The sequence below is a fragment of the Marmota monax genome, unplaced genomic scaffold (assembly GCF_021218885.2).
Source record: "Marmota monax isolate L192 unplaced genomic scaffold, Marmota_monax_Labrador192_F-V1.1 WCK01_AAM20220418_F8-fsc00090, whole genome shotgun sequence".
NCBI classification, from domain to species: Eukaryota; Metazoa; Chordata; class Mammalia; order Rodentia; family Sciuridae; genus Marmota; species Marmota monax.
This window is the reverse complement of record NW_026695219.1, coordinates 1,074,269-1,099,814: the sequence shown is the minus strand read 5'-3', so window position 1 is coordinate 1,099,814 and position 25,546 is coordinate 1,074,269. Positions and strand designations below refer to the sequence as shown.

Below are 25,546 nucleotides of genomic sequence, written 5' to 3'. Positions count from 1 at the left end.
GATTCGAACGGAGTGCTTCACACATGCTAGGCAAGCACTCTGCCACTGAGTCACAACCCCAGCCTGAAGTTTGGTTTTTCTAATTAGGAACAGCGGGTCACAGGGGTGTACACTTTTAATCACAGCAACTTGGGAGGCCCAAGCAGGGAAGCAAATCCAGGTTGGATGTAGTTTGAAACATGTTCTAAATCAAAGCAGTGCTTTCTGCATGCTATCTGCCCTGGCTTTCCTTATTTACATTTAGTTCATATCATTCTAGGACCAGTTTCCCTAGACCCTCTTAATGATTCTCTTGCCTTTGCTCATTTCCTGCTGGGGCTAAGATTAAATGGGTGCCCCCCTCAATAAACTAACACCCATGGAAACACATGGGTGTGCTGAGCAGAATGACAAGAAACGAACTGGCTGATTTTTTTTTTTTTTTGAGAGAGAGAGAGAATTTAATATTTATTTTTAGTTTTTGACGGACACAACATCTTTGTTTGTATGTGGTGTTGAGGATCTAACCCGGGCCACACATATGCCAGGCGAGCGCACTACCTCTTGAGCCACATCCCCAGCCCCTGCTGATTCTTTCTTAATGAAGCCACAAAATAAGGACCAGGGCTCCTTGGGGCCCTCAACTGCAATAGAAATGCACTGCTATGTTGAAATAAATCCCAGTTCAGGCTCACTCCCCATTTAGGCTGTAGTATCTTAAAATGTCCCTGTTGATCAAAACAGCTTAGGTTTCATTCATAAATGCTGAAGACTTTCAGTTGCCCTGCTTAGAAAGAAACATAAGAGAAGATGTCCTTCCTTAGAAACAAAGGAAAAGATTGGAGAAGATATTTTGTTTTTGAAGGAGGATAGCTGGAATGAGGACCCATCCTTATTTTGATCATGTGATGTCCTTTGTAGGCCCTTCACAAAATGTGAGTGTACTATGCATGGTCCTAGATTGGAAATCTCTCATGACAGCATATCAGGAAGTAGAGGATAGACTAGGAGAGGATGCTCATCTGAGTGCACACTGAATTTCAAAGAATCCGTTTCTGCCAAGATAAAGAGACAATTCAATGAAAGGAACTGACTGAACATACTTAAATCATATGCCATGTTTATTAGTTGTAAACCCAAATCAGTTTTCCAGAAAGAGTAATATTTCATTTTTTCTGCTTTTACAGTAAAAATACTGTAAAATAAACTTCTACAAAATTAACTTCATACAATGAACTGCCCAATGCTTCTCGATTTTGAAAACAACAGGAAAAATTATGTCATTCCAGTCAGAAAACTTTTTTTCCTACGATTCCTTGTTTCTTCTGATTTCCTTTAAAATAGTTATAATTAAGGGCTGTTTCAAAGATTAATTCTTCCTCATTTCACAAGTTGAGCTCGAAAAATACAAATATCCTAGAATCAATACCAAACAGAATGAGTGTATGGAACACATATTGGCCTTTTCCCGACAAAGACAAGAAAATTCTAGCCTCTACAAATGGTTAAATAGGGGGAAAATGCTATGATAATTATATTGATTAGTAAATAAAACAAGTTTTGGAATCCAAATAATTCTCTTGCCAACATTTGGAAAACAGAGCTAACTGTAGGGAGCCAATGGATTCCCAACTATCAGCCTCTCTGATCACACTTGCGGGGGGGCGGGGGGGTGATGCTAAGTCACAACAGTTCACTGTCCTTCTCTCTGTTTACCTTTACTTGCTTGAACCACTTTGAGGGTGCAACTCTGATAAGATCATACTAGTGAAAGTTTGGTACTGGTTTACTGGGTTTTATCTTTTTGTTCCCCCCTGGTATTTTACTAGAGATGGAACCCAGTGGCACTCTCCACTAGTTTACATCTGAGCCCTTTTTATTTTGTATTTTCGGTTTCTTGCTAAGTTGCTGAGGCTGGCCTCACTTGCAATCCTCCTGCCTCAACCAAGCTGTGATTACAGACGTGCCATAACACACCCTGCCCCATTATTAATAAAACAATGTAGATTACCTTATGTGTTCTCTTTTTTTTTTTGAGCAAACAGAGGGTATGGTGGAAAGAATGATTTCTGAATAGGCTTGACTCTGAAATATAGCTCTGTAACTTAGACCAGTCTCTGGGACTCTAATTCCTCCTTTATAGCAGGTGCTACACAGACTGTTCTACTGGGATCTGGTGAAAAAAATGAGATAGGGGAAGTGGAATTGTTTTATACCTTAGAATTATATAATTTGGCATTCTCATTCGATTATTCTATTGTTATTCTATTGTTTATTGATTATTCTATTGTTATTCTAAATGTGCCCATAAACTCTAACTTATAGAGTAATTAAAATAAATATGGGATGTGTTTATTCAGCACAACCTCACAAACTAATGTACAGTTGAAGATCCCCCATTAGATACCAAAGTCCATGAATGCTCAAGTCCCTTTAATAAAATAACCTCTGTACCTCCTCCCAGATACTTCAAATCACCTCTAAATTACTTATAGTACCTGGTACAATATAAATGCTATGTAATTGTTAGGCTGTATTATTTAGGAAATAATGATAAGGAAAAAATGCCTGTACATGTTCTGTACAGATATGATTTTTTTGAAACATTGTTTAATATTTAAATATTTTCCAATATATCAGTTGGTTGAATCCACCAACATGGAGCATTTTCAGACAGGAGATGCATTTGTAGGTTCTAAAGGGAGAAGCAAGATTCTCCACTCTGGAAAGCTATTCTGGAGGTTCCCAGTGGCAATGTGGCATCCCTTACAACATCCTGGATGACCCAGAGTCATCACTCTCAGTCTCTTGCAGGAAGGGGCATGCCTGCATTATCATTATCTCATACCAATAAAATAAATAGGAAGAGCTTCTTCATTCAGGGCCTAAAATGTGTGTTTTATTAAAAGTAAACTGGTTTATTAAATTACCCCAATTGATAATTTGTCTATTACTCATCAGCATCATTGATCCACTACCAAAAAACACTTTCCAAGCGATGTGTATCAATTAGGAAAGCACATGAAACACTGTGTAATGCCCCTCATCCATAAGCACTAGTGATCCTTCATTGAAGTCCCAAATTTATATGTATGCTCCTATGTATTCAGAATTCCCCCAGTCTTTCAATTCAAATTAAATTAAAGATTAATTAAACATGTGAAGACAAGAAACCTCAGTCATCTCTACTTGGTTATTTCATGCAAGTGTACCTACTAGTCTATGCTGATTTCCACACTGTAGAATTGATTAATTTGTTCTATAATTTCTTCCTTAATGTTTTCTTGACTGGTGCCCTTCACATGGATGTAGTGGCAATCACAGCTGGCAAAATAGCAGGAAATTGCCTGTGCAGAGTGAACAATTGATAATGGAGAAAAGCATCCATTAATGCCAACAACCAAGCAAAGTGTTCTCCTTTCAGAGTGTCAACTTTTACAATCAAGATTTGACTTCTTTTTGGAGGGATACCAGCGATTGAACTCAGGGACACTGGAACAGGGAAGCACATACCCAGCTCTATTTTGTATTTTATTTAGAGACAGGGTCTCACTGAGTTGCTTAGTGCCTCACCATTGTTGAGGTTGGCTTTGAACTTGGTATCCTTCTTCCTCAGCATCCTGAACCACTGGGATTACAGGCATGCAATCCTGTGCTCAACCAGGATTTGATTTATAACCTGCCAGGCCCCTCCGTGTCATCCCAAAACTGTCCCTTTGTAGGGCATCCTCTCCCTCCTGCCCCCTAGCTAAACATTAATTAAGAAATTACAAAAAAAAAAATAACTAGCTGTGATATTTACTTTTTAAGGTATATATAGGACAGGGGGCATAACCTCTTAAGTAACAGATCTTTACAGTTTAAGCATTTAAGTTTTCCCAATGAGTATATATTTTCAAGTCTAAAAGAAAGGTACAATCCTATGGTTCGACATCTTCTTAATCATAAAGGTTGGTTACCCTATTAAATTTGGGAAAGGTTATTATTGCTATGCAATAGACATTATTGCAATGGCAAAAAATATGAAAACTGAAATTACCTTCAAAAGAAAAATACCACACCTGCAATAAAGAGGGACATTTAAAGGTCAATACATTGACATTATTACCCAGCTTGTTTCCTGCTGAGGATAAGGCTGAGGTGACTTAGTTCTCCCTGTTCCAGAATAAGGTCTAAACAAATGTAAGCTGAAAAATAATACCTAAAACCCACCTTCTTTATCATAAGTTAGTTATCTTAAGGTGATCACACCTGTCAGAAGGACTTTCTATTTGCCCCAAATTTAAACTCTATTTCCTGGCACAGGCTCCAGTGCCAGGCAGAACCATATCAAGGTTCAAATTAAAAAAAAATGTTCACTTATGATCATGTTGTTATGAAATAATTGTAAATAATCTTCCATAACATTATAGTCATTGAAAATGTGGAAAAATAGTAAAGTTAACGTGCTATTTTAATATTTCAGCAACTGTTTGTGCCTCAGAAAGCAGAAGCTGTGCACTGCAAGGTGACCTACTGCTCTGAAGCAATTAGCAATTCCACAAATGACCAAGATTCATGATTAACAGGTTTAGGATCCTGAGGGCACCTGGCTTCTCACTGAGTAGAGCAAAAAAAGCACAAGGAAGGCAAATATTTTTTCTGGCAAGTAAACTGGAAAAAACAATCCAGTTTAGTGAAAAGTCATAAATCTTTACATGTTACTATACCTATGATTTTCTGTTTTGAACCCACTCATCTTTAAAAACTAGATGCATATTTTCCAGAATCCTTGAGATTCATTCTGACCAGATCCATGGATGAGCAAAAGGTGAAAGAAAACGTGTCTCCCTTCTCCATCACAAGTTGCACTCGGCCATGGTCTTGATCATAGTCCTAAATCCCAAGGTACATGGCATTAACTCCACCCTAGAACACATAAGACAGGCACAGTCTACACTGGAGGAAGCACCAAAATGAACACTTTAAGACTCAGCAGAGAAAGCAAGGTTCTCTGACTTTTTCTAAGAAAGACACTCACCTAAATTAAAAGAAAAAAAAATAAGTGTCATATATCTGTTCTTTTAAATATCCTGGGCAATGGCTATAGTAGTGCATACCTATGATCCCAGCAGCAAGGGAGGCTGAGGCTGGGATTCAAGAGTTCTGGAAAACCTAAGCAAACACAGCCAGACCCTGTCTCAAAGGAAGATTTTTACAAAGCACTAAGGATGTAGCTTAGTGATGGAGGATTTCCCTCGCAGTATAGGGCCCTGGGTTTGAACCCAGCATCACAAAAAAATAAAATCTCATGTTCATATTAAAATCATTGATATTTTTGACCAAATGAAAAATTTTGAATGTTGCCTACCCTTCATCATTGAATTGTAAACAATCTAGAGCAGCTTTGCCTCTTGTGCTAAATGTATGCAAACACCTTTCTCTTAGTCATTTCCAGCCTGAATCTATAACATCCTTGCCCCAGCCTGACATTCTCCTCACCTAGAATTGTGTCCACATCATTCTTATACTATTCAGGGAGTCTTAGAGAGGTTTATTACTCCCAAAATATAGTGGAGAGCATGCTCATATTTTCTGAGTTCAAAGGACTATGTCATATTCAGAATAAAAGAGAATAGTAAGTTCAACATTTGTTTGTTGATAACTATTTCCAAAGGTAGTCACAACTCTAAAAAATGGGTTATGTCCTTATTAAATAAACTCAAGTGAGAAGTGACTACAGTCGATGAGCCTTTATGTATCTGGGCAGAAGTGTCCCATTCCTCATCTTAAGTGTATCTTTTGGGGGAATGATCATTGTCCTACTGCCCAACATTGTGGCTTTGACCTAGTGCCCTTCCTTCCTGGACCAGGTGCCTATGTGACCCCAGCTAAGCTAAGCAGATCTTCTACTGCCACTGCTGTGAATCTCAGCAGCATCTCAGAGAACAATCTACTCCCAAGCCCTGGAACTACACTCTCCCATGCATCCTGCCCCTCACTGTGAGCAGAAAACTTCCCAGATGGGAAAAGAAAAGGCCAAATTCTTCCACACAGTCCTGACAGAGCCCTAAGCCAATTCTGATGACTTCTGTAACTCCAATCACCACCTGTGAGTCCCAGGTATGCTTTTCCTGCTTCTATGTGGGGAGCCAAGAGGTCAATTTCCTCTTGGATACTAGTGCCAGCTCCTCTGTTCTCACCTCTTACCCTAGACCTCTTTGGGATATCTGAACAGCCTGTTACCAAAAAGTTTACTCCCCTCTGAGTTAAGAGCAGGCTTTCAAAGCATTTTAGACATTAAAACATGGCCTTATTTTGAGCCCCTCCCCTCAGCTTACCTTTGGAGAAAGATTTAATCTCTTTGTCACAGAGAGAGGAGGAATAGCCCTAGGAATGGTCACACAAAAGAACAGACTTGCTCAACTGTCAGCAGCTTATCTCAGTAAGGAGCTTAACATAGTAGCTTTGTTCTCAATAAAGTAATAGAAAATAGGTATCATAATTTTCGACATCTAAACCAGTCCAATTACCAACTTTGGCATGAGATGTCTGCTCAGAAGGACATTTTTCCGCAGTTCCTTCCAGATCTCAGCCAGGGCAGACTCAGTAGGAGACCAGACTAAGATTCTAGGAAAAAGTGTCTTTTACCAGAACTCACACCAGCCTGAACCAAAAAATAAATTGTATGGTACTTTACTAGTTACTGGCCAGTCATTTTTTTCTAGGATTCTTGTTTTTTTTTTTCCTTAAATTCCTTATTTTTTCAGTTCATGATTTTGATCCTACACACCTAGGTTAGTGTTTTTCTGCTCAATCCTATTTTTTACTCATCTATGGAGTTTTTAAATATCTGTAACATTGCAATGCAGATTCATCTTTGAAAAGCTACAAAGCCTTTACTTTTGTGTGTGCACGCTGTGTATTCTGTTGTTTGTCTATGTTTGCCTACATCCACATATCATGTACATGATAGCAATTTTGGCATATAATGAGTGCTCATAAATTTAAAAAAATAGATCCAAATACCATTAATTCACATGATTTAAGAAGGTTCAATTTAAAGTAAAGATAGATGTCTTTAAAAGTACTTAACTCACAAGTCTCTCTAGGTGGTCAAAAAAACACTAATAAAATATTGATGACTACAAAAAGTCTAATATTCATAATTTCTAGACTTTTCTTCAACAAGGGAGAGATGGCTAATATTGCTCAATACACTGTCTGATACCTTGGTTTTCACTGTAAAAATAAGTAAATTAGATTTAACATGGGATTACTCATAAATGTGCTTGTTAGACATATGGTTAACATACCAAGTTAAAATTCTAACTGTTAAATACAATATCAAGTACTCTTAACTCCTTGAATTCCGTTGGGTAACATTGTTGGTGTTTTCATAAATTGGTAAATTAAAAAAAAAAGATTTTAAAATTGCTTTGTCATCTGCGAAAATAAGGTTACTAAGATTTTAAAGTCCCAACAGTTATAATTCTATATACTTAAACATTGTTTATGTTTTCATAAAATGATAAACAGATGTGATTCTGTATACAAAGGGACCCAAAAGTTTCAACTGTGTTTTGATTAGTGACTGTGTTGTGACCATGACTTATACATATAGTTGAAGGTAATTTTATACAATAGTTTAATTTTTGATTAGAGTACTATAAAAAACATAAAATATTTCTTCTCATTAAAATGGAGTAATTTGCCTAAATTCAAATATTTACAAGGATCGTTTCAGAATGTGAACAGAAAAAGGGTTTAACAGATGGGAAAAGGAAATTAGAAGGTTATAGGTATAAAAACTATATTTAGTCAAAGAAAAAGAAAGTGTTTCTGGGTAAGAAAGTCTCGGGTGATAAAATAAAGGCTGAGGCAAGAAAATCAGAAGTTCAAGGCCAGCCTTAATTTTCTTAAAACAAAGAACAAAAAAGGGTTGAGAGTGTAGTTCAGTGATAAAGGGCTCCAAAGTTCAATCCTTAGTATGACAAATTGATTAAATCAAAACTAATTTAAATGTAAAAGAAAATTCATACTTCCACTGATCAGAAACAAATGAAAAATATTCAATGGATTTTCAAATAACAGCCTCACAATTTCTCCTCTGATGATATTCAGTCTTAGAAGGGCTCTTTCTCTTTAACACAGAATTCCTGTCTTCCTTATAAAAAGTTAATTAGCACACTCCATAGCAGTGTTTCTTAGTCTTGGTGCTATTGGTATCTTGGGTGAGACCATTCTATGGAGAGAGGGCTTTATAGGATTCGGACCCCATTACCACATCCTTGGCCCCTGCTTACTAGAAGCCTCTAGCACACCAACCCTGCTGTTGCCACCACCAAGAAAGTCTTGAGACATTGCCAATATCCACTGACGGGAACAATCACCTCCAGTTGAGACCCACCACTCTAGCACCATGTGTAGAAAGGGGTTAAATCCAGGACAACCAGCAGATCTTGGGGAAGACCTGATGGCTGGCTATGAAGGAGAAACCAAAACAAGAGCAGTCTCTAACCTCTGGGAGAGTGCAGTATCTGAAGAGCTCCTTATCTTCATGGAAATTCTGAACCTTCAAGATTGTTTTCCACTTGGAATGTATTCTGTTTTTGCAAGGGACACATCTCTCACGACCGCTAGTCCTGCTGCTTTTGACTCCTTTTTGCAGATTTTTTCAAATTCAACCCTAGAAAATTAAATTACAAACAATGTCATCACCTCTGCGCCAAGCCCCTGGTTGGCCTGGACCTGTGCAAAGCTTGGCAGGTACAGGAGTAGTTTCTCTCTACTTCCTCTGCCCTCAGGCCTAGTAGAATCATTTTGATGGGAGGGAATAAAAAATGGCCAACTCGGAAATCGTGGCCTCCTAGCTAGAGTCTACTACCAGGATGAAAATATTGCTTGGCTTAACACACCAGTGGAGAAATAGTTTCATAATTACATTGTAATAATACAGGCTGAGTATTCCTTATCTGAAATACTTCAAAGTATTTCAGATTTTAGGGTTTTTTTGGATTTTGTTATATTGGCATATACATAATGAGCTGATTGTGGTGGCTCGGGCCTCTAATCATAGACACTCATGACAGGAGGCTGCAGGATATATGTGTGAAACCAGCCTAATCAATTTAGCAAGTCTCTGTTTCAAAAAAAAAAATATATATATATATATATATATATATATATATATGTCTGGGGATGGAGTTCTGTGGTAAAGCTCCCCTGGGTTCAATCCCCAGTCCTGAAAATAATGATAATGAAGATGATGATGATGATGTTAAAATAATAATGAGATACCCTAATGATGGGACCCACGGCTCATCACAGAATTTATGTTTTCTATATGCCATATATACATAGCTTGAAGGTAATTTTATACAATAGTTTTAGTGTGTGTGTGTTTGTTGTGACCATGACCATCACATGGGGTCAAGTGCGGAATTTTCCTCTTGTGACATCATCTTGGTGCTCAATGATTTGGATATTGAATTTTCAGATTAAGGATGCTTGGCCTGTAGTAGCAAATACTCCTGTAACAACTACCTGATGCCAGACCCTCTTCATGGTACTCTCCACATATTTTACCTTTTTTGTCCTGTCAACAATGCTAGGAGATCAGTATTATTATTATGGACATTTTACACAGGAGTACACACAGGTATGGAAAACTAAGGTGACTGTGTGGGACATGCCACATGTGTGGAACACACCATGTTAAGAGGTAGAACTGAGATTAAGGCCAGAAAGTCTGGCTCCAGAGCCCATGCTCATAACACATCCCAACAAACCACATCACTCAATATTACTTGAACTTGCAGAGGCTAGTCTAACTTGTGTTCCCATTACATACATGTAATACATAGTATATCAATTTTTATTCATGCATTATAATCACACCTAATAATTATATCATTGTGGTATATTCATATCTGCACATAGAATTCTTGGATCATCTCACCTTTCTCTCTCTTCTTCTCCCTCCCACAGAACCTGTTGCTGTACTTTATTGATCTCCCTTCTATTTTCATGAGACCTCTCTTTACCCCTTTCTTCTCTCTAGTTTCCACGTGAGAGAACACAATGACCCTTGACTCTGAGTTGGCCTATTGATCTTAACATGATGTTGTCCAGTTTCATCCATTTTCCTGCAAATGACATAATTGCCCTAATAAACATTTTGTAAAATAACCAAGAGTTTTACTTTACCTAAAGCGTTGAATATCAGCATCAGATACTAGATTTTTAATAACAAGAAATCCATTTTCTTCATAAAATTTTCTCTGTTCCAGGCTTAGCACATTATTATCCAAAGTATACCTACAGGAGAACTAGGTACCAAATAAGTCCAAATTTAATTACAACCTACCACTATGTACCAAGAATCCAACAAATGTTCATACTCCTTAATCCAATACTTCTAATTGTAGGTCTTTAAGAAAATGATCTTAAAGTGTTTGAAAAACTTCAGGTCCAAAACATTGGCAGGAACAGGAGTAGTTTCTCTATCGTTTGGTTCTTTGTACATGTTGTAATAATAATAATAATAAGATTGGCTTATTTTGGTTAGCAGAATATTCCCCAGTTCCATCAATTTAAAAATATACAGTAATGGAAGAAAAATTAACTCATCACATTATATCCACTCATGCTGAGTGCCATATCCAAGTAGGAATGATGCATGGCATTTTTGGTTGAAAGGTGACCCCAGCAAGCCATTGAGATGATAATGATTATGTTAAGATGTGCATTCAATTGGAGATTAGACCTCTGCTGTCTGCCTAGGCCTGCTACTTTGGAGCTCTTGCAGGACTCCCAGAGAGTTCCCATTGGTTGGGGAAGTGCGATAGGAGGGAATTCCGGAGGAGGGATTTCCTGTTGGTGTAGTGTGTCCCGAGAGAATGCTGAGTGCGTGGTTCACAGGAGAATTCCCAGGGAGCGTGTGGAGTGTGCTGGTGGAGTTCAGAAATAAAGTTTGTTCCTGCTTCAGTGGCTCGTGATTTGTGCCCAGTCAGACTGCAGCATTTGGCGGCCCGTAAGGGGAATGACTGAAGCTTGGAGGTAAGTGAAATTGCTAACCCCTGAGGGAAGGCGAGAGAATGGGTGACCATTTCAAAAAACAATGTGTTCTGGTTTTGATTTATTTTGTTTTTGTTTCAAGCTGCCTATCCCTAGAACTTTCTCAGGCAAACTGGGAAAATGGTTGGCTCAAGGTTTGAAGTTGTTAGGCCCTGAGGAATAGAAAACTGATTCAACGATAATTTGTTCTGTTTTTGTTTCATTCTGTTTTGGTTTTGTTTTGTGTTATCTTATTGGGTTGTGTTATCTTTATAGTAGATAAGAAATTAATAAAAAACAAACCGAAAGAGTGTTAAGTAAATTGTTAGAGGTTCAGACCATGGAGAAAGACATTTTAGATCAAGCAAAAGAGAAGGTCTCTCGAGCTAGTCAGACAGAGGAAGAAAATTTAAAGGAAAAGGGGCTATTAGGGAAAAAGCTACAACAAGAGGCCGCTACAACACCGTTCTATCACCAGATGGCGTCATTCAACCAACAGGTCCACCTACAAAGACAGCTGAGTGGCCCTCAACCCCTGTAGTTGATAGATGGAATCCTGAGACAGGACCTCAAAGATTAGCATGCCCTGTACTTGAGCACGCAGGAGAGCAGCGAATTCACCTTGCTCTAGATTTCAAAACAGTGAAGCAGTTAAAGAAGTCTGTAACAACCTATGGTCCCCAAGCACCCTTCACTGTAAGCATGGTCGAATCCATTACCAACTTGGACATGACGCCAGCAGATTGGGCTAGCATGTGTAAATCTGTGCTAAATGGAGGACAATATTTGTTATGGAAGGTTGCCAATGAGGAATTTTGCATGGAGATAGCTAGGCAAAATGCAGCAGCCGGTTACCCTCAAAGAAATCTAGATATGTTGTTAGGAAAAGGACCTTATGAGGGTCAATGGCAACAAATTGAATATGATCCTGCTATATATGCACAAATTGCTGCAGATGCAGTTAGGGCATGGAAGACTTTACAAGGACATGGAGATTTACAAGGTCAATTATCTAAGGTAATACAGAGAGCTAATGAACCTTACGCTGAATTTGTAGATAGGCTAATTCAAACAGCTGCCAGAGTTTTTGGGGATACAGAACAAGCAATGCCATTAATAAAATAACTGGCTTATGACCAAGCAAATCGTTGCTGCAGAGAGGTCATTAGACCATGGAAACATGAAGATTTAAACACATATATTAAATTATGTAAAGACATTAATGAACAAGGGCAAGTCTTGGCAGCTGCAGTAAACAGCTTAGATGCCAGAGCATTAATGAACAGGCAATTGTGCAGCTGCAGTAAACAGCTTAGCCAGCCAAGAACATGCTACAATTGTGAATAAACAGGACATTTTAAAAGGAATTGCCCCATAGGAAAAGGGTTTAACAAAACTAGGTATCAAAGGAATAGAATACCAGGTATTTGCCCACAATGCTGTAGAGGGAGACATTGGGCTAATGAACGCTGTTCTCAAACCACCATAGAGGGTACTCCATTATCAAAAAATGGACAAGGACCAGGTGTTTACCCACAATATCGTGGAGAAAGGCATCAGGCTCCATTGCCAAAAAATGGACTTGGGGGCCCAATGCTCCAGGGACCACAACCACAAATATATGGGGCAATGGAGGAACCCAGCAGCACCATCAGGGTAGTGCCCAGGACACATTATCCATTAAATCCCTCATCAGACAAACCAGAGGGAGCGCAGGGTTGAACATCTGCGCCTCCACCAGAGCAGTACTAACTCCAGAGATGGGAGTTCAAATCATTCCCACAGGAGTAAAAGGACCTCTTCCCCAAGGAACAGTAGGCTTATTATTGGGACGCAGCTCTTCTACTCTAAAAGGACTTATGATAAGTCCTGGGGTAATTGATCCCGATTATGAAGGTGAAATAAAAATTATAGCTAGTTCTCCAGGAGGTATATCAGTAATTTCACCAGGAGATGGAATAGCACAGTTATTAATAATACCCAGCCTGCATGATAAATTCTCCAGTCGTACTGTAGAAAGACGTTCCAGGGGATTAGGCTCCACAGGTGTGGATTGGACTATGCTATCTTTAAATTTAGATTCTCGCCCAATGCTGAAACTAAATATTCAAGGACATGAATTTAATGGGCTACTGGACACAGGTGCAGACCTTAGCATCATATCTCATCAAGAATGGCCAAAACATTGACCATTACAACAAGCCACTCAAACGCTTCGAGGCCTAGGAGTGGCGACTAATCCCCATAGAAGTGCAATGGTATTAGATTGGAAGGATCCTGAAGGATGTGAAGGAACTATACAGCCATATGTATTGGATCATCTTCCTATAAATTTATGGGGACGAGATGTCCTAGATCAATTAGGTTTGACATTAACAAATAACATCAACCAAAATGCACCCACTATTATGACTAGACAAGGTTTTAGGAAAGGAAAAAGATTAGAAAAACAAGAACAAGGTATAGCAGCACCAATACAAATAGATCAAGGAACAGACAGACATGGGTTGGATTTTCAGAAAGGGCCACTGAGACAATAAAAATTACTTGGAAATCAGAAAGACCAGTATGGGTTCCTCAGTGGCCCCTGACTAAAGAAAAGATACAAGCAGCCCATGACCTGGTCAAACAACAATTAGCGGAAGGACATATACAACCTTCTGTATCTCCCCATAATACTCCCATTTTTGTCATCAAAAGAAATCTGGTAAATGGAGATTATTGCAAGATTTAAGAGCCATTAATAATGAGATGGTTATTATGGGACCTGCTCAATCAGGGATTCCTCAGTTGTCTGCTTTGCCAAAAACCTGGTATGTTTTAGTTATAGATATTAAAGATTGTTTTTTTTCAATTCCAATTCATCCTGAGGATAGTCCACGTTTTGCATTTACTATCCCTGCACTGAATCATGAAGGTCCTGATCAGAGATATGAATGGAAAGTACTCCCTCAAGGGATGGCTAACAGTCCAACTATGTGTCAAATCTATGTTAACAAAGCAATCCAGCCACTTAGAAATCAAAATCCTGAACTACAAATATTTCACTATATGGATGATGTATTATTAGCACATAAAGATAAAAACACATTGCTGGAATGTTATGCCACACTTACAAACTTGTTAAAAATTATAATCTAGAGATAGCAATAGATAAAGTACAATTAAATTTTCCAATTAATTATTTAGGAGTTCTATTATCCTCAACCATGGTCCGTCCACCAAAAATTCAAATACGAGTAGATCAACTCAAATCACTTAATGACTTTCAAAAGTTATTGGGAGACATAAATTGGATAAGGCCTTATCTAGGCATACCTACAGGAGAGTTGGGACCTTTATTTGATATTCTAAAAGGTCCATCAGATCCAAATTCACCCCGCATGTTAACTCCTAAATCAAGAAAGGCATTAAAAATTATTGAAACATATATGGAAAATATACATTTGGATAGAATTGATATAAGTTTGCCTTTATTATTTATTGTACTACCAAAAAAAAATATTCCTACAGGAGTATTTTGGCAAGAAGGTCCATTATTGTGGATACATTTATCTTACTCTCCTAACACTATTCTTACTAGGTATCCTGAGGCTGTAGGACAATTAATACTAAAAGGAATAAGAGCAGCAAAGGGAGTATTTGGAATTTCTCCCATAAAATTATTACTCCATATACTATGGATCAAATTGATGAGTTAGCTAATGAATTAAATAATTGGGCAATAATCATGTGTAAATCTAATGTTTCATTTGATAATCATTTACCATCTAATCCTTTGTTGTCTTTTTGGTCTAAGCATCCTGTAGTTTTTCCCAAAATGACAAGAAAAACACCTATCATGAATGCTTCAAATATATTCACTGATGGGTCTAATAATGGTACAGCAGCAGTAGTTATGCCTGATCAAACTTTTACATTTTTAGTACCCAAACAATCAGCTCAAAAGGTAGAGCTTAATGCAGTTTTACAAGCTTTTGTGATGTTTATAGATTCTGTATTTAATTTATTTTCTGATAGTCAATATATAGTTAATTCTATTGTATCCCTTGAAGATGCTGGTAGGATTTCCCCTTCCTCTACTGTTTTCTATTTGTTTTCCACTATACCAAGTCTAATCAGGGACAGAAAAGATCCATTCTTTATAGGACATATTAGGGCACATACAGGATTGCCTGGAGCCCTTAGTTTGGGCAATGATTTAGCAGATGAAACTACACATGACATACATATTTTCTCTACACTAGAAGAAGCTACATATTTTCATAAAAGATTCCATGTTAATGCTAATACTTTACAAAATCATTTTAAAATAACTAAAGAACAAGCCAGACATATAATAAAACAATATCAAAATTGTGTGACCTTTTTACCACAAGTTAATCTTGGAGTCAATCCTAGAGGACTGATACCTAACCATATTTGACAGATGGACGTCACACACTTGCCAGAATTTGGAAAACTAAAATATTTACATGTTACAGTTGATACTTCTTCTGGATTTTGATGGGCTCCCTTCATGCTGGAGAAAAAACTAAAGAGGTTATAGCTCATTGCTTACAAAATTTTGCCACTGTGGGCGTTCCTAAACAGTTAAAAACAGATAATGGTCCTGGCTATACCTCTACCTCTTTTAAACAATTTTGCTCATCATTTGGTATTACTCATATAACAGGAATCCCATACAATCCACAGGGACAAGGCATAGTTGAAAGAGCTCATCAAACTATTAAAATGTACTTATTAAAGCAAAAAGAGGGAATTGGGAAGGGGTATATATTCCCCAAAGATAAACTTAAAATAACCCTTTTTACTCTAAACTTTTTAAATTTGGATTCATCAGGGCTTAGTGCTGCGGAAAGGCATATGTATCCAAAAAATGTACATAAGCCTAAGGTACTTTGGAAGGATATTCTAACAGGACAATGGAAAGGTCCTGACCCAGTGATTGTCTGGAGTCGGGGTTCTGTTTGTGTGTTTCCACAGGGAGAACAGCAGCCGATTTGGATTCCAGAGAGAGACTTAACCAAAGCAGATTTCTACAGACCAAAAAGAAGATGATTTGGCTCAAATCCATAACAGCTGATATCCAAAGCTCCAGCTTGGCTATTCTTACATCTGCGACAGTGATAACCAGGATGCTTTTTTCAATATCTATTTTATTATTGCCTTTGCCACATCATGAAGTTCTATTTTTTTTTTGAGCTCATACAGACCTAGGTTAATGTTTTGCTGATCAGTTCTATTTTTTGACTGTAGAGTTTTTAAACATTGCAATGGAGATTTCACCTGTGAAAAGTTACAAGGCCTTTACTATATGTTATGTGTTGTACGTTTGTGTGCACACCTGTGTTTTGTGTTGTATGTCTGTGTGTGCGTATGTCCATATATCATATATGAGGAGCGCTCATGAAAAAATGGATCCTAATTTTTTTTTATTCACGTGATTTTAATGGTTTAATTTAAATTGGGTAAACAGCTATTGAGGATTGTTTTAATATGTGTACAGATAAGGAGGTTAACAGATCTGTTTATTTACTTTCACCTTTCCTTTTCATTATATTTAATCATTCTGTTCAGGATAATGTAAACTGTTCAGAAAATTGTTTTCTTAGTACCTGTTGGAATGTTATATAATTTTTTGTTTAGCATCATTGCCAGAATTCCTATCTTCATCCCAGTGCCGGTGAAGACAAAGATAAAACCAAACTACAGCTTCTTCGATAGTTATCACAACAAACTGTATAAACTGATGCATCAATGAATAATAACTCAACAAGTAATGCTCAATCAAGGAGTCAATTTACTTTGGGAGGAAATGGACATATTGATGGATTCCTCTGCTTTGAACTGCTTGCAGAACTTGCCTGGACTATGTATCACTTGTATGCATTGTGAACTATCTGTTGGTGCAGCAAATTGTGGTAGTGCTGGCGTATCTTTGCTGATGGTGTCACCGGTGATACAATTTTTCCAAAGGAGCCGTCAATTGGTTTGGTGTCGTGGCATTTCTGTATCCTCCTCCCTTCTGCTAGTGATGGTCTAAAATTTGGGGGCCAACAGAGGTGAGGCAAAGAACCTCACCCCCCCACTGGTGCATAGGCCTATCCATAAGTATGGCTGTATGCTGGACCGGTAGTCAGTAACAGGTATGATCCAAATGCAGTGGTACCAACCTAAGACAGGAGGCTGACGCTAGAGGTCAGCTTATCCAATGACGGGTAAGGACCATATGTTGTATTGGACACCTAACAGGCACGGTTCCTAAGCCACATTGCTTGTTGTTTAATTAAACAGAAGGGGGGAGATGCTGAGAGCCATAGCCAAGTAGGAATGACACCTGGCATTTTTGGTTGAAAGGTGACCCCAGCAAGCCATTGAGATGATAATGATTATGTTAAGATGTGCATTCAATTGGAGATTAGACCTCTGCTGTCTGCCTAGGCCTGCTACTTTGGAGCTCTTGCAGGACTCCCAGAGAGTTCCCATTGGTTGGGGAAGTGCGATAGGAGGGAATTCCGGAGGAGGGATTTCCTGTTGGTGTAGTGTGTCCCAAGAGAATGCTGCGTGCGTGGTTCGTGGGAGAATTCCCAGGGAGCATGTGGAGTGTGCTGGTGGAGTTCAGAAACAAAGTTTGTTCCTGCTTCAGTGGCTCATGATTTGTGCCCAGCCAGACTGCGGCACACTCAGTGGAACATGACTCAGGCATTAAAAATGAAGGAAATGAGTGTGTAGAGAATGCCCATCATAATAAAATATGATTACAATGATATAAATATGACACTATTTGTGCAAAGGAGACTGCTGAGAAATGCACCAAAAATATTTTTAGCAGTGATTGCCTTTCAATAATGCAATTATTGGTGATTTTTTGAATTCCTTTTCTCTGATTTTTAAATTTTTTCTGGAGTGCATGTACATGGTTTTTAGTTGGGAAATTAATTCAATAAATTTTATGTTTTCAATTCAGAAATAATCAAAATAACAAAATCCAAATAAATATACAACATATCAGTGAATGAGGGAAGCTGCAAATAGGTACAACCACTATGGAAATCAGTACAGAGATTCCTCAGAAAACTTGGAATGGAACTACCATTTGACCCAGTCAACCCATTCCTAGGTTTATACCCAAAGGACTTAAAATCAGCATACTACAGTGATGCAGCCACATCAATGTTTACAGCAGCTGGATTCACAATAGCTAAACTATGGAACCAACCTTCCCTTCAACAGATGAATAGATAAAGAAACTGTGATATATATACACAATGGAATATTACTCAACCTAAAGGAAGAATGAATTTATGACATTTGCCAGTAAAAGGATGGAACTGGGGAATATTATGCTAAGCAAAATAAGCCAATCCCAAAGAACCAAAGAATAAATGTTTTCTCTGATATGTGGATGCTAATTCACAATAAGGGAGAGGAGGAAAACAGAGGTATTTTAGACTAGACAGAGAGGAGTGCAGGGAGGGGCAGAGGCATGAGGGTAGGAATGATGGAAGAATGAATCAGACATTATTAGCCTATGTGTAAATATGATTACATGACCTGGGTAACTCTACAACATGTACAACCACATGAATGAGAAGTTATACTCCATTTATGTATGATGTGTCAAAATGCATTTTACTGTCATGCATAACTAATTAGAACAACATCAACAAAGAGAAATCACAATATTAAAAAAGATATCAGCAAATATAATCACCCAACACCTCTTGTAAGACTGAAATTGTGGCTGTAACAATATTTATGTAGATCAGGGTTTTCCCCTAAGGTGACATAAGAATAAAACTTGTCTGGCACAGTAGTAAACACTTATAATCCCAGGGACGCAGGAGGCTGAGGCAGAGTTGCATGTTCCAGGTTAGCCTCAGTAACTTAGTGAGGCCCTAAGGAATTCAGCCAGATCCTGTCTAAAGATAAAAATTAAAAAGTACTGGGAATGCAATGTTGAACTACCCTTTGGGTTCAATCCCCATCACTAAAAAAAAAAAAGTAATAAACTCATGTTTATAATTTCAGCAACTCAAGAAGCTGAAATAGAAACATTGCTTAAGCCCAGGAGTTCAATACCAATTTGGGCAACTTAGTGAAACCCCCCCCCCCAAAAAAAAAGGCAAAGAGAAAAAAATATAATGAAAACCAAAAATTCTAGCTAATATATCAATTTAACCAAACTACAAGCTAATTTAGTTGTGATATTTTCTTTTCTTTTCATTTTTTTTTTTGGTGGTGCTGGGGATATTTTCTTTTCTTTTCTTTTCTTTTCTTTTTTTTTGGGGGGGGGGAGGGGGGGCTGGGGATTGATCCCAGAGCTTTGTGCATGTGAGGCAAGCACTCTACCAACTGAGCTATATCCCCAGCTCCATGCTTATATTTTCAAAACTCAGATTATGTATTTTCTGATAGTTTTCCTTCTTTCTGAAGTTTAGAAAAAATAAAGTCAAGATCTTCAAAAGCATCCACAATTCTACTAATTAATTAGAACAAATCCTACAAACAAAGCATTTGTATAATGATTTCTAAACAGGCAACATATATTTTATATCATATCCAAATTACACTAGAAAAGCATAGAAGAGTTACCAGTTAAAATGACATCTACTTACCGGAATTGCTGAGGATGGAAACTGGCAGGGGCAATAGGTCCTGAAGTGTGAGTAGCTACCTTGCGTGTGAATTAAGGCAAATAAAGTAAAATTTGGGAGTCAACCTTGTCTAGAAACAACTGCCTGCTCTGGGGTGGTTCTCCCAGGAAAGGAGTTCCCTAAACAGACACCAGATGCTCGGGTTTCCCACATCACCCTGACAAGTACACACTGCTGCTTTAAGTCCTTTCATTTATATCACTTTGTTTCATGTTCACAATAATCTGGGGAGGCAGCAGGAAGATAAAGGGCTTTATAGTCATTCCTGCTCTTGTACTAGGAAACCTGGGCTTGGAGAGCTCAGTAACTGGCCAAGGTCACCCAGAGGGGAATGGCTGAATCAGGACAGAACTCACACTCGGCTTCAAGGCTTCAGTCTGTCTTAATCCATGAGACCTCCTCCTAGGAAACCACTGAATGAGAACAAATCCAAAATTCAACTCTAGAAGTAAGGAAAGATCAGGGGCTATTCAACAAAAATATATAATTAATTAAGTTAGACTTCATTCCAAAACATAGAAAGTTTGGTTGGTCATGGGACTGAGGAAGGGTAGAGTCCATAAAATAAAGTCATGACTACAAGAATAGTATGAGTCCCACAGTCTAGTCTAATTTTAAATATGTGTAAGAACTAAAAATTCTTTTTCTAAAAATCTCTTTTCCAAATTTAACTAGACATTATTGACACAGCATCTCATTATTTCTATTATTTTCTCATTGTTTCTTTAGTTAAAAGAGTTCCTTTCAGAGTGTCACTTCTCATGAACAGGTTATCATTTCTTAAGTGACATCTCTATCAAATGTGATGACAGTGTCATAATCCAGGAAGAATGCAAGCCAAGAGTCAGAATTATGAGCTCCTGTCTGCTCTCTCAGAGGCAGAGGGGTTAACACCCTGCCTGGGTCAATGACTCTCAGCAAATTGTCATTGCCAAGATACTCAGATCCCAGACTCTAGACCAAAGTTCTTGTTGCCTCTCCTCCATTCCTGTAGCAAGGTTTCTTTGTCACTATTGTTTTCAGGGAAATTTTAATGACATGGAAATGTTTATGATCTAAGGTTAGGTGAAAACATGTGTGCACAAAACTCATACAGTATATTCCTGGGTTTTAATACTATGCATAGGAAAGAAAAACACCAAAAAGTTTACGATTTGTCAATGGTAGAATAATGACTTACATGTATTTAATTTCCCCTCTCTACTTATCTTCATGTTAAAAAAAAAAAAACTTGACATTTTATACTTCAAAAATGATTAGCCCTTTTTCAAAATCTCCCTTCTAAGAAACAATTAAAACTGGAGAAAATCTATCACAAAACTTCCAAAATCTAACACTATGGAAACATTCACTACAAATTGTGGATAATAAAGTCCAATGTCATAGCCAGCAACCATCTCTGGCTATTTTAGCTGAAATTCATTCAATGTCAACATTCAGTCCTTCAACTGCACCTGGTCCTATTTCAACAGCTCAACAACCATATGTGGCTGGGGCTACTGCATTGGACAGTCCAGGTATGGAATATCCCATCATTGCAGAAAGCCATGTTCAACATTGGTGCTATAGAACATATCCATGAAAAGACTAATCTCGAAACTCAGCACTACTTTAAAAAAATAAGCAGGGTAAGAAAATCCAATTTAAAAAAATATTGAGAGAGCCAGGGATTTAGCTCAGTGTGAGAGACTTGCCTAGCATGCACCACACCTTAGGTTCTGTCCCCAGAATGGTAGGGAAGAAAAGCAAAGCATTGAGAGACTGGACCAAGAAACCTCAATTCTGCTCCCAGTGTAGCTCTCAAAATTTAGCCTGGTCAAAAGCACCAAGCTAAGAGACCTGAGATTTCCACCCTTAAATTCTGATTCTTCAGTCTGAGTTGAGTTGAATCATAGAATTCGCATTCCCCACTATTCTTGTGATCAAATCCAGGGCCCTGCGGTACTAGGCAAACCCTCTACCACTGAGCTAAACCCACTGAGCTACACCTGCACAGCTGAAGTCCTCTTCTAACAACTTCTTCTGACAAGTTCCCAGGAGATGCAGATGACACTGGTCCATAGAACATAATATGACAAACACTGGTTTAGTTAAATGACCATGGTCCAGGTTTTTAATCTCTCCTAGTCTCTGTTTCTCACCTGTAAAATGAGCTGACATCCTCACCTGGAGTCTCTTTATTATCCTATGAGCAAAGCTTAAATTTTCAGTGTTCTCCCACATTGCTGCTTGGAAACCCACTGGGAAGAGCAACACTGAAAGTCCAAGAAACAGCTAATAGAACCAATTAGTTAGGAGAGATGTTGGGATGTTTACATAAAGCAGAAGAGAGGCTATTGGCCTAAGGAAAAACTCCAGGCAGTTCCTACAGAGCTTCCCAAAGCACTCTCTGAATGAGAAGGCTTAAACTGAGCAGACAAAAGTAGTTCAAGAAATCGATTTGAATTGTGGGTCCTATTCATACTCACACATTTCTGGATCTGCTCCTCCCCTACAAGCCTGGCACACACACCCTGCTGGCATTCACTTCTGAAGACTCAAGGACAACCCCGGGGTTGGATTCTAAATCCTTTTCCAGACACCAGTGCAGACTCTGCCAGGGTCCCCAGGTCACCAGAGGTTGCTGCCACAGAGCACAGAGCCCACCTGGGAAGGGGAGCAGCCCGAAGTGCAGGTTGAGAGAGCGTTCTATCTCCAGGGGACTGCCCTGGGCAGAGCCAGTGTGTCCAGCTCACATCCCTTCAGAGGATTGGCATCCCCTCCCGGGAAGGTTCTAGTGACCTGCCCCCTAGGTTCCTTCCAGGAAGCTCTGGCTCATGTTTGCAGTGGTACTGTCCTCGGGCATTTCTTGGTCTCCAGATATTCACAGAGGTCGTGCACACCATGTGCAGAAAATGACAAGGCAGCTGCCTATGGCAAGCCCTCCTTTGGGACCCCAATCCTCCCCCTCACTCTTCATGAAGCAAGAAATCGCTGGCTCTAAGAAGGACCAGAAAGGTAGAGCCACAGAAAACAGGACAGTCACATGCCTGATGGCCGCCTGATGGCCGAGAAAGAGGCCTCTGAGGTCGTGGGGGCCGCCAGCGCCTGGGAAGGCAGCCTCCACCCCGCCCCCAGGCGCCTGGGAGTGATGCGCCTAGGTGGCAGCAGTGGCAGGGAGCGCCTCGAAGAGCAAGCGCCCTGGAAGCAATCACTCGGGCCTGGGGCCACCTCCAAGACCAAGGCTGTGGTGCCCTATCTGTTCGGAGCCCAGCTCAGCACAAAGGATACCACGCCCCTGGGCAAGGAGCGGCCAAAGTGCTCCAGAACCATACTCAGGCGAGCGGCTGCGCTCTGCTGCTCCACGGTGGAGGTGAGGACACCAACTGCCAGGGCCGGCCTTCGTCCCACTTTATTCTGGTGCAGCCCTGCTCCTGGCGACGGAGGGGCTACCTGGTCCTAGGAAACACGTGGCGGCCCCCCCTCCCCAGCGGATCCAGGGTCTCCCCCTCTGGGGATCAGCCTATGGAGGATGCAGGACACTCCCTGGGCCACCTGGTCAGTGCAGAGGCCACTGTCACCTGAGCCTTCTTCTCACAAGGCCTGTTTCTAATCTACAAGGACCTTCTCTGCATGATCCCAGAAACACACTTAAATTTCAGAGCTTCAATCCATCAGCAGCCATTCTGGAGACTGTTCTTTCCACTACTAAACCAGTAAAATTTATGTGTTTCCACCAAAAAAAAAAAAATCGTTTGTGGGGTTTAAAAGAGATTCAATTTAGTGCAAGTTCAACCCAAATTTTAGAGTTTGGCTGTTTTTTTTTTGGTTTGTTTGTTTGTTTGTTTTAAGTGTATGAAATAAATGACTCCCAGAAAAGTCTGATACTGTCTAGCATAATTTAAATGTTCTTACAGAACTTAAAATTCTTTTTGTAAGATCTGCTTGTAACATCCTGTTGTAAGATCTACAGACGATTGACATTGCGCCTGCTCTCTTTTTTCCCCTCAATTTTTCATTGTTTCTTTATCATGGAGTTACTTGCAGAATGTTGCTCTTTGTCAACTTGTTATTGTTTATTAAATGGTGTCTTTATACAATTTGGTGACAGTGCCGAAAGGCCAGCAGTTCAAAAGCCATTTCCCATTTTCACAGAGAGAACATCAATCAGCCATTAAATCATGCTCTTCCCTTTGGCCTTCAACTTTGGGTTCTTTATGCCTTTCCCATGGCATTCTTCATTTGTTGTTCCAAGGTTCAAAGTCTTTTTTTTTTAATTTTTTATTGTGGGTTGTTCAAAACATTACATATTTCTTGACATATCATATTCCACACTTTGATTCAAGTGGGTTATGAACTCCCACCTTCACCCCATACACAGATTGCAGAATCACATCAGTTACACATCCATTGATTTACATATTGCCATACTAGTGTCTGTTGTGCTCCGCTGCCTTTCCCATCCTCCACCCTCCCCCCTCCCCACCTCTCCCCTCCCCTCCCCTCCTCTCTCTCTACCCCCTCCACTGTATAACCCTGAGGGTCTCCTTCCATTACCATGCAATTTCCCTTCTCTCTCCCTTTCCCTCCCACCTCTCATCCCTGTTAAATGTTAATCTTCTTCTCCTGCTCTTCATCCCTACTCTGATCTTAGTTACTCTCCTTATATCAAAGAAGACATTTGGCATTTGTTTTTTAGGGATTGGCTAGCTTCACTTAGCATAATCTGCTCTAATGCCATCCATTTCCCTGTAAATTCTATGATTTTGTCATTTTTTAATGCAGAGTAATACTCCATTGTGTATAAATGCCACATTTTTTTTATCCATTCGTCTATTGAAGGGCATCTAGGTTGGTTCCACAGTCTTGCTATTGTGAACTGTGCTGCTATGAACATCGATGTAGCAGTGTCCCTGTAGCATGCTCTTTTTAGGTCTTTAGGGAATAGACCAAGAAGGGGAATAGCTGGGTCAAATGGTGGCTCCATTCCCAGCTTTCCAAGAAATCTCCATACTGCTTTCCAAATTGGCTGTACCAATCTGCAGTCCCACCAGCAATGTACAAGTGTACCCTTTTCCCCACATCCTCGCCAGCATTTGTTGTTCTTTGACTTCATAATGGTTGCCAATCTTACTGGAGTGAGATGGTATCTTAGGGTGGTTTTGATTTGCATTTCTCTGACTGCTAGAGATGGTGAGCATTTTTTCATGTACTTGTTGATTGACTGTATGTCCTCCTCTGAGAAGTGTCTGTTCAGGTCCTTGGCCCATTTGTTGATTGGGTTGTTTGTTCTCTTATTGTCTAATTTTTTGAGTTCTTTGTATACTCTGGATATTAGGGCTCTATCTGAAGTGTGAGGAGTAAAGATTTGTTCCCAGGGTGTAGGTTCCCTATTTACCTCTCTTATTGTTTCTTTTGCTGAGAAAAAACTTTTTAGTTTGAGTAAGTCCCATTTGTTGATTCTAGTTATTAACTTTTGTGCTATGGGTGTCCTATTGAGGAATTTGGAGCCCGACCCCACCGACTGTAGATCGTAGCCAACTTTTTCTTCTATCAGACGGCGCGTCTCTGATTTGATATCAAGCTCCTTGATCCATTTTGAATTCACTTTTGTGCATGGCGAGAGAAAGGGATTCAGTTTCATTTTGTTGCATATGGATTTCCAGTTTTCCCAGCACCATTTGTTGAAGATGCTATCCTTCCTCCATTGCATGCTTTTAGCCCCTTTATCAAATATAAGATAGTTGTAGTTTTGTGGATTGGTTTCTGTGTCCTCTATTCTGTACCATTGGTCCACCCGCCTGTTTTGGTACCAGTACCATGCTGTTTTTGTTACTATTGCTCTGTAGTATAGTTTGAAGTCTGGTATCGCTATACCGCCTGATTCACAC

At 39.3% G+C, this 25,546-nt stretch overlaps 1 pseudogene; it reads right to left on the bottom strand.

The window, feature by feature from the left end:
* Positions 1–1,359: 1,359 nt before the first annotated feature.
* On the bottom strand, positions 1,360–21,899 carry LOC124085017 (phytanoyl-CoA dioxygenase, peroxisomal-like; annotated as a pseudogene).
* Positions 21,900–25,546: the final 3,647 nt, after the last annotated feature.